Raw genomic sequence first — 15,352 nt, 5'->3', positions numbered from 1 at the left:
TTGAACCAATTCACAGCTCCATCAACAACATACTAGTGTGCCTATCTTTCCATAACCTCATGTTATTCTTAATTTGTAAGATAAGTAGTGGAATTGTTATTATCCTTAAGAGATAAGAAAAATAAGGCCTGGAGAGGTTAAGTGACTTGCCCAAGGTCACACAGCAAGTCAGTTACAAAGCTAATACTAAAATCCAGGTTTCTGAATTCCCAGCCAAGGGTCCTGTGTCACAAGGCTACATAAATGTATATGTGTGCAAGATGTAACTGGGAGAATTGGATTTCTCACCTTCCTAGTCCATCCTTCACGCAGCTACAAAAATAACCTTGCTTTTAATTTTTTAAAAACCAATTACTACAAAATCATAGGTTAACATATATACTCTGAGTCATGGTTAGTACACCGCTCATACTCGTCAATCTTACATTATGATATTCTATCACATTAGAGAACCAGAATTTGTTCAAATTATCCCATTGTTAGTCACTTAGGTTGCTTGTAGTTGTTGACAATTACACATAATGTTTCTATGAAAATCTTTTTTTAATTCCTTTTTTTTATTATACTTTCAGGGTATATTCTCCCAAATGGAATGATTAGGTCCAAGAATATGATTTTTTTTTTAACTTTTGCTGTACTACTAGAACATTCTTTTAAAAAATTCAAGTTTGCAATTCCACCAGCAATGAATGAGTGTACCTATTTCTCCATACTCCGATTAATATTACAAGATGTTGCTTTTTTGTTATTGTGCTGCCAAAGCAATCTTTCTATTACATAGGTCTAACCATGTAACTCCCTACTCAAAAACCTGCGGTGATTTCCAATTACCTATATCTTTGTTGCAAACTTTTTGGTCTCAGGACCCCTTGGCACTCTTAAAAATTATTAAAGACCCCAAAGAGCACTTATTTATGTGGGTTGTGTCTATTTATGTTTAATGAATTAGAAATTAAAACATCTTAGTATTATTATGAAAATAGCTTTTACTTTAAGGACCCACTGAAAGTGTCTTGAGGACCGCCAGGAGTCCCCCGACCACACTTTGGGAATCATTGACCTAGAGGACACAATAAAAATGTGTTAAGCTTGGCATTAATGCCTTCTACAGGCTGGTTCCAACTTTCTCCAAGCTGCTTTGGTGCTTCCTTTTCCAATGTTCACGAACTCTAAAGTCCAAATTCAATTATAGTTCAACCTCATCTCTTCATCTCCATAAAGATAGAGCTCCTGTACTACCTAGGCTATTCTCAATGCTTGAAGCAAACTGCCTCCAAATCTTTACTTCTTGAAAATAATACAATCGGGGATTTAAAGGTAGAAGGTTTCCTAATGCAACTGTCTCATTTTATAGACATGACAGAGGTTGAATTAGCTTACTGGGACCATTCTGGCAAGTAACTCTTTCATGAGAGATGAAGAAGGCGCCTCCCTTCCCCACCTAGTAGTCTGTTGGCTACAAGCACTCAGAAACTAAAGCAAGTTTGTTAGTTTAGGTGAGTCTAACGCTGAATTTCAAAGCTGCCACTGCTGTTTTATGTTTCTTTCTTGAGTGTAGTGACTAAGTAGAAATCCTGAGAGAGTTGTTTCTAGCCTCGAACTCACAACCTTTTGAGTTCAAGAGATTGGAAGCCCTTGGGTCTACCAGAAACATTTTTGGGGGGGAGCTGAGGCAACTACTCTATCACTCCTTGGAGAAGACAAGCACAGGCTGGAAGATAAGCCCAACATCTAGCCCAGCAGAGAGAAGGTGAAAGTAGAATGCAGATTCAGCACAAAATGCTTCATATTTTAACGCTTCAAGTATAAACCTTCCAGGAAGTATAGCAGTAATTAAAAGTTACTATTGTAATTAATGAACACCTACAAGTCTCATGTGTTCAGCATTTGGGGTTAGGGTTAGGAGGAAAAAAAAATAGCTGTCCTATACCTGATTTACATTATACATTGAGTGCCTTTCTATTCCTTGCTTTTGAGGAGATCCTAGACATGAGTTAAACCAGAGTTTTAAGTGATTTTCCTTAGATCTCAAAAGTTGGGGTAGAAAGATCCAGAAAGTATGAGAAAAAGGGCCTTACTCCTCTCTTTAGAAGCTTGGCTCTCCCAGGACTGAGTGGTCTTGTGTCCAAAGCAAAGAAAGGAGCCCCTTACTGGGAATGTAAGAAAGCTAGGCTCCCCTGGGCCCAGCAGCAGTTCTATGTGTTGTTACAATAATAGAAACTTTTTGCTAAAAATCTTCAAGTAAACTATTTCTATAGTGTTCCCCTAGTATTTAAGTCTAGTTACTCTGTCAAAAAAGGAAATGGGTTTAGTCCGTAATGTCTGTTTTTAATGAAGCCATTCTGGCTCTCCATGATCACCACTTTCTCTTCTAAATGTTAACTCACCATTCCTCTAATAATGCATTCCAGATTTTTTTTTCAGAAATCAAAATCAAGTTCATTGACCTGTAGTTTGCAAATTCCATTTTCTTCCTTTTTTAAAAATATCAAGAAAACATCTATCCTTCTCCAGTCCTCTAGTACCTCTCCTATTCTTCACAATGTTTCAAGAGTTACTAACAGGGGCAGCTAGGTGGCGTAGTGGATAAAGCACTGGCCCTGAAGTCTGGAGGACCTGAGTTCAAATCCAGCCTCAGACCAAACACTTGACACTTACCAGCTACATGACCCTGGGCAAGTCACTTAACCCCAATTGCATTACCAAAAAAAAAAAAAAAAAGGAGTCATTAACAAGAGTGGGAAGAAAGTTGAACCTAAAGAACAATATACACAAATGACTTAAATAATATAAATAAAGTCATCACCAAGAGGAAACAAAACACCAGTCAAACACAACAGTCGATGTTAATACCATACTATCAAAGTTCAAAGGCACATCTTCCCTTTCTTTTAACATCACATGGAAATCTACAAAAGTGGACAGTGACACAGTGAGTTTTGTTTAGCTGCTACTTTAACACTGAGGGAATTAGCATACATCTGAGGAAATGCATGTTCCGGGTTGTTTAGGTGTTTATTGGGAAGTATATGTTGTACCAAAACAAATGTACCAATAGTTGGGCTTTTAAAAAAAATATCCTTGATAGGGGCTCAACAATCATATCTGATAATTCTTTCAGTATCCTAGGACATAGTTCATCTGGTACAGAAGATTTGAAGTCATCAAGAGTAGCTAGGTATTCTTTTTGTTTCTCCCTATTTATCATGAATATCAGCTCTCTATCAACCATTTTTACTCTTTTTTTATTCAAAATATCCTCCTTGACAAAGAAAACAGTGGCATAAAAAATGTTGGGCAGATTTGCCTTTTTCTTCATCATCAGTTATCATTGTCCCAGTTATCACCCAAAGCAATAGTCTTATCCCTTCTTTGATCTTTCTCTTTCTCGCAATACGGTTTAACAGCCTCAGCTCATTTTAAGTTTCAGAATTTCTGATGCTAGTCTCAAGGTATGGGCCACATTTTTGCATTAGCTGCCCTTACTTTCAGTGATCTATTTAAAATCTAAATTGGTTGGTGAGGCCCCTGTGCATTCAGTTCAGACTCATTCAACAACTTCCCCTTTTCCTCTTCATCTGAATTATTTCTTTGTCTTCAAATTCTGTATCTTCTGTCTTTCATTCTTGAGAGTCTTCCACCGAAGGGTGTGCTGGAACCAGCCCCTATTAACTCTCAAGATCTGGTTCTTAAATTTTCAGTGTTAGCATCTATGCCTTGGAAATCAGCAAACATTACAGATCAGGGCTTCATTTAGTGTTTTGTTGATTGTCTAGGCTTAAAGTTATGAAGAAAATGTGAATAATGCAGATTGAATACGCATACATATTTTTCTGAAAAGCTGATTGTTAAACACTTTTCAGCACATAGGAGAGCTCTGTTCCCATCCCTCTGTTGCTGTCTTCCCCTAGAGTTTTAGTCCATGAGATCTTTCCTGTACTTTCTCTGAACACTGAAATCCATGTGCATGTCAGACTACACTTACATTTTGGTTTTTTGTTGGTTTTTTTTTGTTTGTTTGTTTTTTGTCTAGGCAATGGGGTTAAGTGACTTGCCCAGGGTCACACAGCTAGTAAGGGTTATATGCCTGAGGTTGGATTTGAACTCAGGTCCTCCTGACTCCAGGGCCAGTGCTCTATCCACTGCACCACCTAGCTGCTACACTTAAATTTTGAACATAGATTAACACTCACTTAGCTGTGACAGAAATACAAATAACTTATATTCTGTGCAGGTCATTGCAAAATTCCCACTACTCTTCATACTTGCTGGATGTGAGATACTCAGTCCTTTGTCATTCTTGATGGTGTCTCCCCTGGAGAAATGCCTCTCCTGACCTTTCCTCTCCTCCTGTCCATTTTACTCATCTTTCAAAATCTAACACAAGCTCTGGCTGCTCCATGAAATCTAACCTGAATGCCACTCTCTCCTCCACTCCCAATAATCTCTTCCTCTGAACCAAACAATCCAGAAGTTAATTATCCACTCCTTTACAATGGTCTCTCATTGTTTCATGGGCATGGGTCTAGTCTCCTCAGGTAGACCATAAGCTTTTTGAGGGCAGAGACCACTCCTATTATCTTGTATGAAGCTGGGCAAACATACCCTTACTGAACGAGTGATTGGCAAGGCACTTATTATCTCTTCATCTGTTAAATAAGGAAAATGATACATTATGTACTTAAGAGCCTAAAAGTAGGTAATGCATCATTGAAGGTTATGATTTGAGATACCTTCCAATCCTAAGCCTAAAGTAAGCCCATGATGAGAAGCCCTTACTATTCTAATCATAAATCTTAAATTTTTATGTTACTTTAATGTAGTCATATCTATTATCTTTTTGTCTTCTTCGCAAACCACAAAATTTCCATACACATAGGAGAATTTTTGAAAAGATTGTACTTCTGAAACTATACATCTCTATTTTGTGAAGTTTGCTTTTCTTTTTAAGTATGTAAGAGATTGAACCTGTAACTTTCAAAGCAGTCCTGTTTGTCTATGCTTCTCCCTATCCTTCCTTCTGTTCTAGCCTCTGCATTAAAAATAATAATAAAAGATTATCTCAATAACCCTGTTTTCTTTCTTTCTTCTTTTTTTTTTTTTGCTTCACTATCCCTATACCACCTTACCCTTCTACCCTACCACTGGGAAAAAGGAAAAGAAAGCCCTTTAAACAAATAGACTTAGTCGAGCAAAACATTCTCCCATTGGCTATGTCCGAAAATGAATGTCTCATTCTACATCTGCTGACTGTAAAGCATAAAACCAGTTATCACTATTATATCCATTCCCATTAACCACTATCCTAATAGAACTTGTTACCACTTATCTAGTCTATTACAAGAACTGCCTATTAGGTCTTCCCTCATTTCTATGTAGTATAACATCCTCTATACTACTTTCAAAGCAATCTTTCTCATTCATACATCTGAGGTTATCACTACTCTCCTTAAAGGTCTTCACTGGCTCCCTACTGCCTCCCAAGTAAAGATCATAATTCCTTTCCCTGACTTTTAAGGCTGTCCACAATCTGGTCCACCCTACCTTTCCCATGTTCTCTCATATTATACCCCAACACCTAATCCATTTGCTAGTCAAACATCACTGCACACAGTCCCTGAACATACTTCGTGGTTCTGATGCCAAGCACCACCTGCTTTCAACCCAACTCAAATGCTGCCTTCTCCATGACACTTTCCTGATCCCTGCCCATTGACAATGGCCTTTACTCCCTTGGATTTTACATAATACTTTACACCTCTAATATACCTACCGTGTATTATTTTGTGCTGCAGTTATACATATATGTCATATATATATCTATTGTTGGAACAAGAAGTCTATGAGGACAGAAAGTCAATCCCATATAATCCTTGTCTATCTGGAGACCCCAGCATTGTGCTCTGACCATGGCAGGTTTAGTAAACTGAATTAACTATGGGAATAGATTCAACTGGAAAGGGCACCTTATTGACTCTCAGTGGATTCATAGTGTAGAAAAGCCCTTCAAAGGGCTTATTAGCTTCTTAGAGCCCCCTTACTGTGGTGGCCAACTGAACACTGACTTTTAGTGCAATGCCATTCAATCCAAAAGTCACCTTTCAGACCTATCCATGCAGTTAACATTCCAGCCAAACAAGACTGCCAGCTATTCCCCAACTCACCGCTCCATGCATTTGTCCAAGCTATCTCTCCTTATCTCTGTCTCCAAAAATCCTAATCTTCCTTCAAAGCTCATCTCTCCCACTTTGCCCCTGTCACCTTCCCTAAATCTCACCTCTGTTACCTTGGGGGGGGGGGGTGTTTCTATCAGCAAAAATCAGCCTTCCCTCCCTCTCACATCCCCACCGCACTCTCCAAATGGGAATGAAAACAAAACCCCTCTTACAAACAGGTATAGTCAAACAAAACAAATTTCTGTATCAGCAATGGAAAAAAAAACATATTCTGCACTCTAAGTACTTCACCTTACTATCAGAAGGTAGGTAGTATGTTTCATCATTACTTTCATCACTAGAATTGTGATTGGTCATTACACGGATCAGAGTCCCTAGTTCTTTCCAAGTTGTTTGTCTTTACCATGTTGGCATCGTATAAATTGTTCTCCTGGTTCTGTTCACTTCACTCTTCATCAGTTTATATATGTCTTCCCAGGTTTCTCTAAAAACCATCCCCTTTATCATTTCAGCACAATAGTGTTTTGTCACATTTATATTCCATAATTTGTTCAGCCATTCCCTAACTTATAGGTAACCCCTCAGATTGTTCTTCTTCACCATCTCAAAAAGATTGATAAATATGTTTGTGCATCCTTAACTGTAGTTTGTTTTGCTTAGGACAAATTGCTGTCTTAATCTACCTTCCCTCTAATTCCCCTTTCTCCTCTTTCCCTTCTATTTCTCTGTTTAGTGAAATATCTTTCTGCACCTGACTCTCTCTGTGTGCTTATTCCTCTCTCTTTGACTTTTTCAAAGTGAGATTTAAGTGTCAACCATCCTCCTAATTCCCTCCTCTTTGTTTATGTCTGTACCCTGGTTATATGAGATAATATTCCCTAACCTTCCTTTACCTTCCCTCATCCAGTGTATTCCTCTTACCTTGACTTTTCATTCTTCTCTTAAGATCATCAAGACATAACAGAACTACTCCCAGGCTTTGTTTTAATTAAACTAGTTCTATGTACCCTGATGATGACAGGATTCAGAGGGGATACATGTATTATCTCTCCATATTTGACTGTAAGCAGTTTATACTTATCTAGTCCCTTATGACTGCTTACTCCTATTTACCTTTTTATGTCTTAACTCCTGTGTTTGATCTTCAGAATTTCTATAGAGCTATGGTCTTTTCATCAGGAATGCTTGGAAGTTCTGTATTTCATTAAAGGTCTGTTTTTCTTTTGTAGGATTGTGCTCATTTTTGGCAGGTAATTGTAAGCCTAGATCCTTTACCTTCAAGAATATTACATAACAAGTTCTTTGCTCATTCATAGTGTTGACTACTAAATGGTGTGTCCTAACTGCAGTTCTTCAGTACTTGCATTGTTTCTTTCTGGCTGCTTGTAGTATTTTTAATTTACCTGGGAGCTCTGGATTTGAGCTATAATATTCCTGAGAGTTTTCATTTTGGGGTCTTTTTTCAGGAGGTGACCAGTGGAGTCTTTCTGTTTCCACTTTGCCCCCTGATTCTAAAAGATCTAAGCATTTTTCTTTTAAGATTTATTGAAATACATCTAGACTCTTTTTTTTTTTTGGTCATGGTGCTCAGATAGTCCAATGATTCTTAATTTTTTTTCTCCTCAATCTATTTTCTAGGACAGTTGTTTTTGCTATCTGATATCTTATTTTTTTTCTATTTTTTCAGTCTTTTGACTTTATTTTAATACATTTCTAGTCTCGTGAAGTCATTGGCTTCCATGTGGTACATTCTTATCTTCAGGAAGTTTGTCACTAATGCAAGGTTTTGTACCTCTTGTGCCAAGCTGTTAATTCCCTTTCCAATTAAAGGGGGAAGGGAACCCACTGTACTGCTTCCTACTACTCTACAATCTTGGCTCCACCTCCCCCATTATCATATATAATATATATATATGTATGTATGTATGTGTATGATATTATATACTCAAATATGTAGATGTTGAACCCCCAGGACAAGAGTTCTTAACCTAGGTCCATGGATGGATTTCAAGGGTTCCATGAACTTAGAGGGGAAAAAAAATCATCTTTTTTTTTTTTTTGGCAATTAGGGTTAAGTGACTTGCCCGGGGTCACACAGCTAGTAAGTGTCAAGTGCTTGGTCTGAGGCTGGATTTGAACGCAGTCCTCCTGACTTCAGGGCTGGTGCTCTATCCACTGCGCCACCTAGCTGCCCCCAAAAAAATTATCTTTACTTTCCCTAATCTCTAATTGAAATTTAAAATTTCCTTCTATTATGAATGTAGGCAACAAATGTTATTATGAGAAATGGTCCATAGGCTTCACCAAACTGCCATAGGGGACCATGATATAAACAAGGTGAAGAGCCCTTTAGAAAGTAAGCACCTTGAGGGCAGGGTCTATTTTTGTTTTCATTTCTATATCCCCAGCACTTTGTACTATACCTTTCACGGAGTAGAAACTTAATAAATGTTGGTTGGGTTGAATTGAATCAAATCAAGTCATATTTTAGATATCCCAAGGTACTTTCACATCCAATCACCTCATTTATTTCTGATAATATCTGCACGAGGTAGGCAGGACAGATAGTATTATCTCCATTTTCCAGGCCCATAGAGGTAAAATAACTTACTCGAGGTTAAGTAGTCAGTAGCAAATCTGAAACCAGAACCCAAGTCTCCTGACTCAGAACCCAGGGCTTTCCTCACTACATCAAGCCTCAATCCCTACGCTATATCCCCATCTTCCCATCTTTGCATCCACCATGTTTATGTCAAGTAAACAGGTGGTTCTGACCCACAACAGGCTGGAAACCAACAGAATCGTCTATAATGCCCAGAAGATATCCTCAGTCCTCTCAATCCTCAATCCTCGTTGGCACTGGGCATTCTCCTTACCCTCCAAAGGGAGATACAACCAAAGTCCCAAATGAGAGCACAGTTCCCTCTAACCTCATCAAGTACAGCCAAGGACCACAAGATGATCAGGGAACTCTGGCCCTACTCACCTCCCTCCACATACATGGGGTTCTGGGAAATTGAGAGGTGGTAGATAGAACCAGCTATAGATTTGTGGTCATTAATCATTATCCTTCCTACACTTCTGGCTTGCTGAGTTGACGTTTGACAGAACTCTCCTTATCTGTTATGTGGGGGAGATATAAATTGATCACTGTAGGGTATATCACACAGCTGCATGCAAATATCTTTCAAAAATAACCAGAGTGAAAGTGATGACAGTGATTACAGAGTAGGGGAAAGGTCCTAATCCTCCCTTCAGGTAGCAAAGTTTTCACTAGGCGTCTCCAATTGTTCAGGCAGCAAGCAGATACTCTTAATGTCCGGCTTTTACTGGTTCCATTTCCAGATCCATCCTAGCCCCTTGTACATCTCCTCCTAGCTCTCTACTGCACACTGGCCATGGATAGCATCACCTCTTAAACTGAAGCAAAGCACCAGGGCTGAGCTCAGCTATTCTCTTTCTTTCTATAGAGTCAGCTCACATCTTTCCTGGAAGAGTAGGTTGGAGACAGTCATTAAGTGTTTTGACCAGGAAGATTCCTTCTGTGAGTTGATTCAGAGTAAATAGAGCGGGGGAACTCAAAATTTCTTTCCCTCCAGCTCTTGCTGGGCTAGAAACTTCAGGCAGAAAGAATAAGTAAAGAGAATAATCAAGTTTTAAGGAAATTCTCCCCCATACCAGTGGCCCTGGGATGGCTTTATGCTAAACGACTATTAGCATGTGGACATGTCTAAAAATAGGAATGACCATTCATTGATCTCTGATCATGGATTTCAAGCTGGAAGAGACAGACCTTAGAGGTCACTGACTTCAGCTCCCTCATTTTACAAACTAAGGAGAAATGAGGTAATGGCTTTGAAAGAGGCTTCTGGCATGATTAGAACAGATCAACAGGAAAAGTAAATCACTGGGGCAACTAGGAGGCACAGTAGATAGAGCTCTGGTCTTGGAGTCAGGAGGACCCGAGTTCAAATCCAGCCTCAGACACATGACACTTATTAGCTGTGTGACCCTGGGCAAGTCACTTAACCCCAATTGCTTAAGCAAAAAAAAAGTAAATCACCTAGTTGTCCAGGTGAGAAATAGAGGATAAGAAAGCAGTTTGGAGAAATTCTGGAAGAGCTGAAGTCCAGGAGTGAGTAGAGAAGCAAAGAGCTCAAGATGGGAGGAGACACAATCTGAGCCAAGAGAGGGACGCAACAATTGAAGGAGCTTCCTGATGGAGGGCTTCTAAGGACCAAAGAATCTTAGGGAAACTCAGCCTGGAGGGGGAGAAGCAAGAGAAAGTAGAGAGAAGAGTCAGTGACAAGGGCAGTCTTGGAGTCAGAAGAGATGGGTTTGACCCTGCCTGCCGTATAAATTTAGTCAAGTCACTTAACTTCTGTTTGCCTCAGTTTCCTCAGCTGTAAATTGGGGAGAAGAGAAGGGAAGGCAATACATTTATATAGCAGCTACTATATGCCAGGCACTATGTTAAGCGTGTTACAAATATCATCTCATTTGATCTTCACAACAACCCAGAGAGGTAGGTACTGTTATTATCCCCATTTTACAGTTGAGGAAACTGAGGCAAACAGAAGTGAAATGTCTTGCCCGGGGTCACTCAACTAGTAAGGGTCTGAGGCAGGATTTAAACTCAGTTCTCCTGACTCCAGGCCCAGTGCTATATGTACTGAACCACCAGCTTCCTAGGGGATTGGGAATAATAATAATATTATTTTTACCACCTAACTCAAGTGTATGGAAAGTTCATTAAAAACACTACATAAAGCAGGAGGGAAAAAAATGTGAGTTGTTTCTATTATTATGAATAGAACATCCAAATCCCTCAGAGCTCAAGGGAGAGGATGACCTGGGATAGAAGAAGGCTGGATAGAGGCCTCCAAACCCAAGGGGTATCTGAAGTGAGGCCTAAGGATCTCAGAAGATTTTAATGGGTCATTAGAGATTGACTCTGTCTGTCCTCATCCCTCATTTGCAGAAGAGGAAACCGAGGTCCAAGGGAAGTCAGGGCAGGACTCAGACCTAGATCTTTTGACTCCAAATTGAGTTGTGCGCCATGTTTCTCTTTCCCACGGACAAGGCCTTGGATGAAGCCTAAGCCTGAGCTTCCTTGCACCAGGAGAGAAAGGAGGTGATCAGCGAGAGAGGGTTTTGGTGTGGATGCCTGCTGTACGGAAACCCATGAAGAACAAGCAGGACTCCCTCCCAAGAAGGGTCTCCTCAGTTTTGAAAGGATGTGCAGGGGTCTAAGAAGGAAAGTACTGATTGAGGGGCTAGGTCAAGGAAATGAAATGCTTTGGTTTAAAAAACAAAAATAAAAAAATGACTGGAAACGAAGGAACCTCTGTCTACTTTCCTTTCCAGCTCCTGACAGGGCTGCAGGCTACGAGCAGAGGAGTAGATGGAGGCGGTGGTGATGTCAACCCTGGAGTTAAGTAAGCCCAGGAACTGATAACATCAACAAGCATTGAGGTTTGCTTTGGGTGAGGTGACTCATCCAGGATGGGCCACACAATCGTGGAGCAATTACTGCTTTGCCCATTCTGCCCAGTGTGTGGGATTGGGGAAGAAGAGGAGGGGCCCCCAGGGCCCAGAGTCTCCACTCTCCTGGAGCCTGCCTAGCTCTCTGCTCTAGCAGGGCCCCAGGAAAGTAACAGTACATGGTGTCCCCGGGGCCTCCAGAGACCGGCACTCATGCAGGAAATGCCCCTCCTGGTTTCGAACTCATATCTCCGTACACAATGTTTTGCTCTGTGTGTGTATGTGGTTTTTTTTTTATTTGGGGGAGGTGGGGGGGTGGTTTCTCCCCAGATGCAACAGGTATGGGTGATTTCTAGAAGCTGATATGCTTGTTCCATCAACCGCCCAGCTGACAGTGAATGCCAGGGCTGCTAACCAAGGCTACACAGTCCTCTTTAACATCAAAGATACACTCTGTTCCTCTACTCCTTCTCAAGTGAGGGAGGGGGCAGGAGGGGAGCTCTCTCAGCCCTTTTCACCCCTAGGTATGAACCGGCCCTCCCTCCTCACCCTTTAACTTGAATGATGCCCCCCTCCTTCCTCCTGGGTCTCATCTCCCTATTCTCCAGCTCCTATAGTTACATGCCTCCTCCAAACCCCTAGTGCTCTTACTGTTCAAGTAAAGATAAGCAATATAGATAAATGCTAAGTAATCCTTCAGACTTGCAGCGTTAAGCACCTAGGGAACCGAGGAGTCAGAAGACCTGGGATGGTCCCAACTGGACCATTTACTAGCTACATCACCTTGGACAAGCTCCTTAATCTCTTTGATTCTCAATATTTTCCATTTGAAAATATACGTATTTATGATACTTATTCTCTTGATCTCTCAGGATTTTTGTGAAGACTCTTATGTCCCAAAGCACTGCACAAAATCTCAGGTACTGTTGTTAGAATTACCACTTTGCCCAGAGGGATGTTTCGTCTTTTAAAAAAAAGCAGCCTGAGAAGACCCATGCTTAACCCAAAGTAAAGAATATGTAAGTATTATCCACAAAAGGAAGGGACCTCAGTGAGAAGGAAGGAAGGAAAGAGAGAAAGAGGAAAGAAAAGAGGGAGAATTGGAGGGAGGAAGGAAGGAAAGAAGGAAGGAGAAAGGGAGAGAGGGAGGGAAGAAAAGAAAAAACAAGCATTTATTAAACACCTACTATGTATCAGGCACTGGCACTAAGCACTTTACAAATATTATTTTGTATGATCCTTGGAACAACCCTGGGAGATAGGTGCAATTATTATCCCCATTTTACAGTTGAGGAAACTGACAGAGTTTAAGTGACTGTCACTCAAGTAGTAAGTGACTGAGACTGGATTTGAATTCAGGTCTTCCTGACTCCAAGTCCAACACGCCATTCCACTGCATAGTCCAATTACATCCTTTTATAGATGAGAAACAATTCTCCAGAGAGGTAAAGGGATTTGGCCAAGTTAAACTTGGCAAGTCAGACCTCAGCCCTAAGTCTTTTAACTCCCTGCCCAGGGGTCCTTCCCCTAGACAGTGTTGCCTTTCTGATGAGGGGAATGCCTGGCTGTGGCCCACCATAGGTTTCCTTAGAGATGACCCTGCCCCGCCCCCCAACACACACACACACACACACACACACACACACACAGCTGTGCAGAAGGTAGAGATTCCTCAGTACTGAAAACCTGGCCCGTCCAAGTTAAAGCCTTTTTCCCAGTTCCCTCTTTAGGGCTTCCAAGAGCCCAGGGCCAAAGTGTCGATGCTAGAACAATTCTGGGGGCCTCACAACGTAACAACCCACAAGGGGAGCCACGCTCAGGACTGGGTCCTAGCACTCTTGAGTGCCCTTTAAATATCACACTCGCCACCAAGCACTCAACTTCCTCTTGGAGTTTTTGGTGTATTTGCTCTTCTTTCCTTCCTCCTTCAGGTTCCAATTTTGAGGTAAACGCCATCCCCCACCTGCCTACACACAGAACCATTCAACTTGGGGCAGTACAGACCACCCCCCCTCCCCAGGGAGATGAGGTGGGGGAAATCTAGAGCAGAAGTTCTTAATCTTTCTTATATCCTGTACCTCTTCATCAATCAGATGAAACCTGTGGAGCCCTTCTTCAAATAATGCTTTTTAAATGCTTTAAAAATGCTTTTTACTTTTTAAAGTAAAACACAGAAGATTACAAAGAAAATCAACTGTGTTGAAATCGTTATCAAAATATTAAAAAAAAAACATGTTCATAGACCCCCCCAAGTTAAGAATCCTTCATCTAGAGAAACAGCAAAGAAATAGGGGGCCTGGAGTGAATTCAATTCAACAGATTTTGTTAAGCATCTATTATGTGCTAGGTATAATGAATAACCCACCGAGAACGCTGAGGACCTACCGAGTTCCCAACCTTGGGCTAGGGCAGAGAGTCAGAAACAGATCAAACATTCCTGGGCCTCAGGGAACTCAGCATCACCCTGGAAAAATAAGATGCAATTAGGAATATACAAGACAAATCATGAGTACCAAGCGAGCAGTCCGGACACTGAATGTGTTTTTATTTTGTTTTGTTTTTTAGTAAATAGTATTTCATTTTTTCTAATCACCAGACACTGAAGTCAGAGGAGCCTACCTTTCCAGACGTTTTTCTGTACTCTTCTTTCCCACCGTCTATCATATAGCCCATCTGGCCTGTTTACTGGTCTCCCTGCACTACATTCCAATCTCCCACCTTCACACCTCACCCAAGCTATGTTCCCCCTGCTTGGAATGTCCTCTTCCTTACTTTTGCCTCTGAATCCTTGCCTCCAAGGTTCAGTCAAGATTCTATCTCCTTAGAGACCAATTCTGATTTCCCTATTTGCTAGTGCTCTCTCTGAAATTATTTTGCATTAGCTTCTCTGAGTTGTATATTGTTTTCCCCAATAGAATGTAAAGTCTTTGAGGGAAGAGACTGGTGGTTGGTTTTTTGGTGGGGTTTTTTTTTTGGTCTTTCAACCTCAGAACCTTGCACATTCCTGGCATATGCTTGGTGCTTAATATATGCTTGTGATCCTAGTGCTTGGAAGTTGTTTTTGTTCAGTTGTTTCAGTTGTGTCCAACTTTTCGTGACACCCATTTGGGGTTCTTGGCAAAAATACTGGAATGATTTGCCATTTCCTCTTCCGGTTCATTTTTACAGATGAGGAAACTGAGGTGAACAGGGTTAAGTGACTTGCCCAGAGTCACACAGCTAGTAAGTATCTGAGGCCAGACTCATCTTGCTGATCCTCATCTTCCAGTACCGTCCAGGTTCTATCCACCGCAACATCTAACTTCCTGGTATAGATCTATAATGTGAGAGGCTGATGATACATATTTCTAAATTCCCATAGCTCAGGTCAAAGTAACCTCTAGGGAGAGCTGGTCCAATCTCTTAGGGGGAAAATGGTGGGGAAACTTTACGGAGAAGGCACAGAGGAATGTGGCCTGTGGCCTTGGGTCTCATCTGTGTCTCATCACTCTTCATCCATCCCCTCGACCTCCACTTACTGGACAATCTGGCCCTTTCCTTCCCTCGTGTCCTCCATTATTGGCTCCAATGGTGAGCAAGCTAGAGCCTTGAGCCCCCACTGATGTCTGCTCGAAATTGATAACACTTAGCCTAGCGTGTGTCTGCTGGTATGGGGGCCAAGGGGAAAAGGGAGAGTTCACATTCGTTTGTGT

The sequence above is a fragment of the Vombatus ursinus genome, unplaced genomic scaffold, assembly GCF_900497805.2.
Source record: "Vombatus ursinus unplaced genomic scaffold, bare-nosed wombat genome assembly UNPS02014778.1, whole genome shotgun sequence".
Taxonomy (NCBI): domain Eukaryota; kingdom Metazoa; phylum Chordata; class Mammalia; order Diprotodontia; family Vombatidae; genus Vombatus; species Vombatus ursinus.
This window is presented reverse-complemented; position numbering follows the sequence as displayed.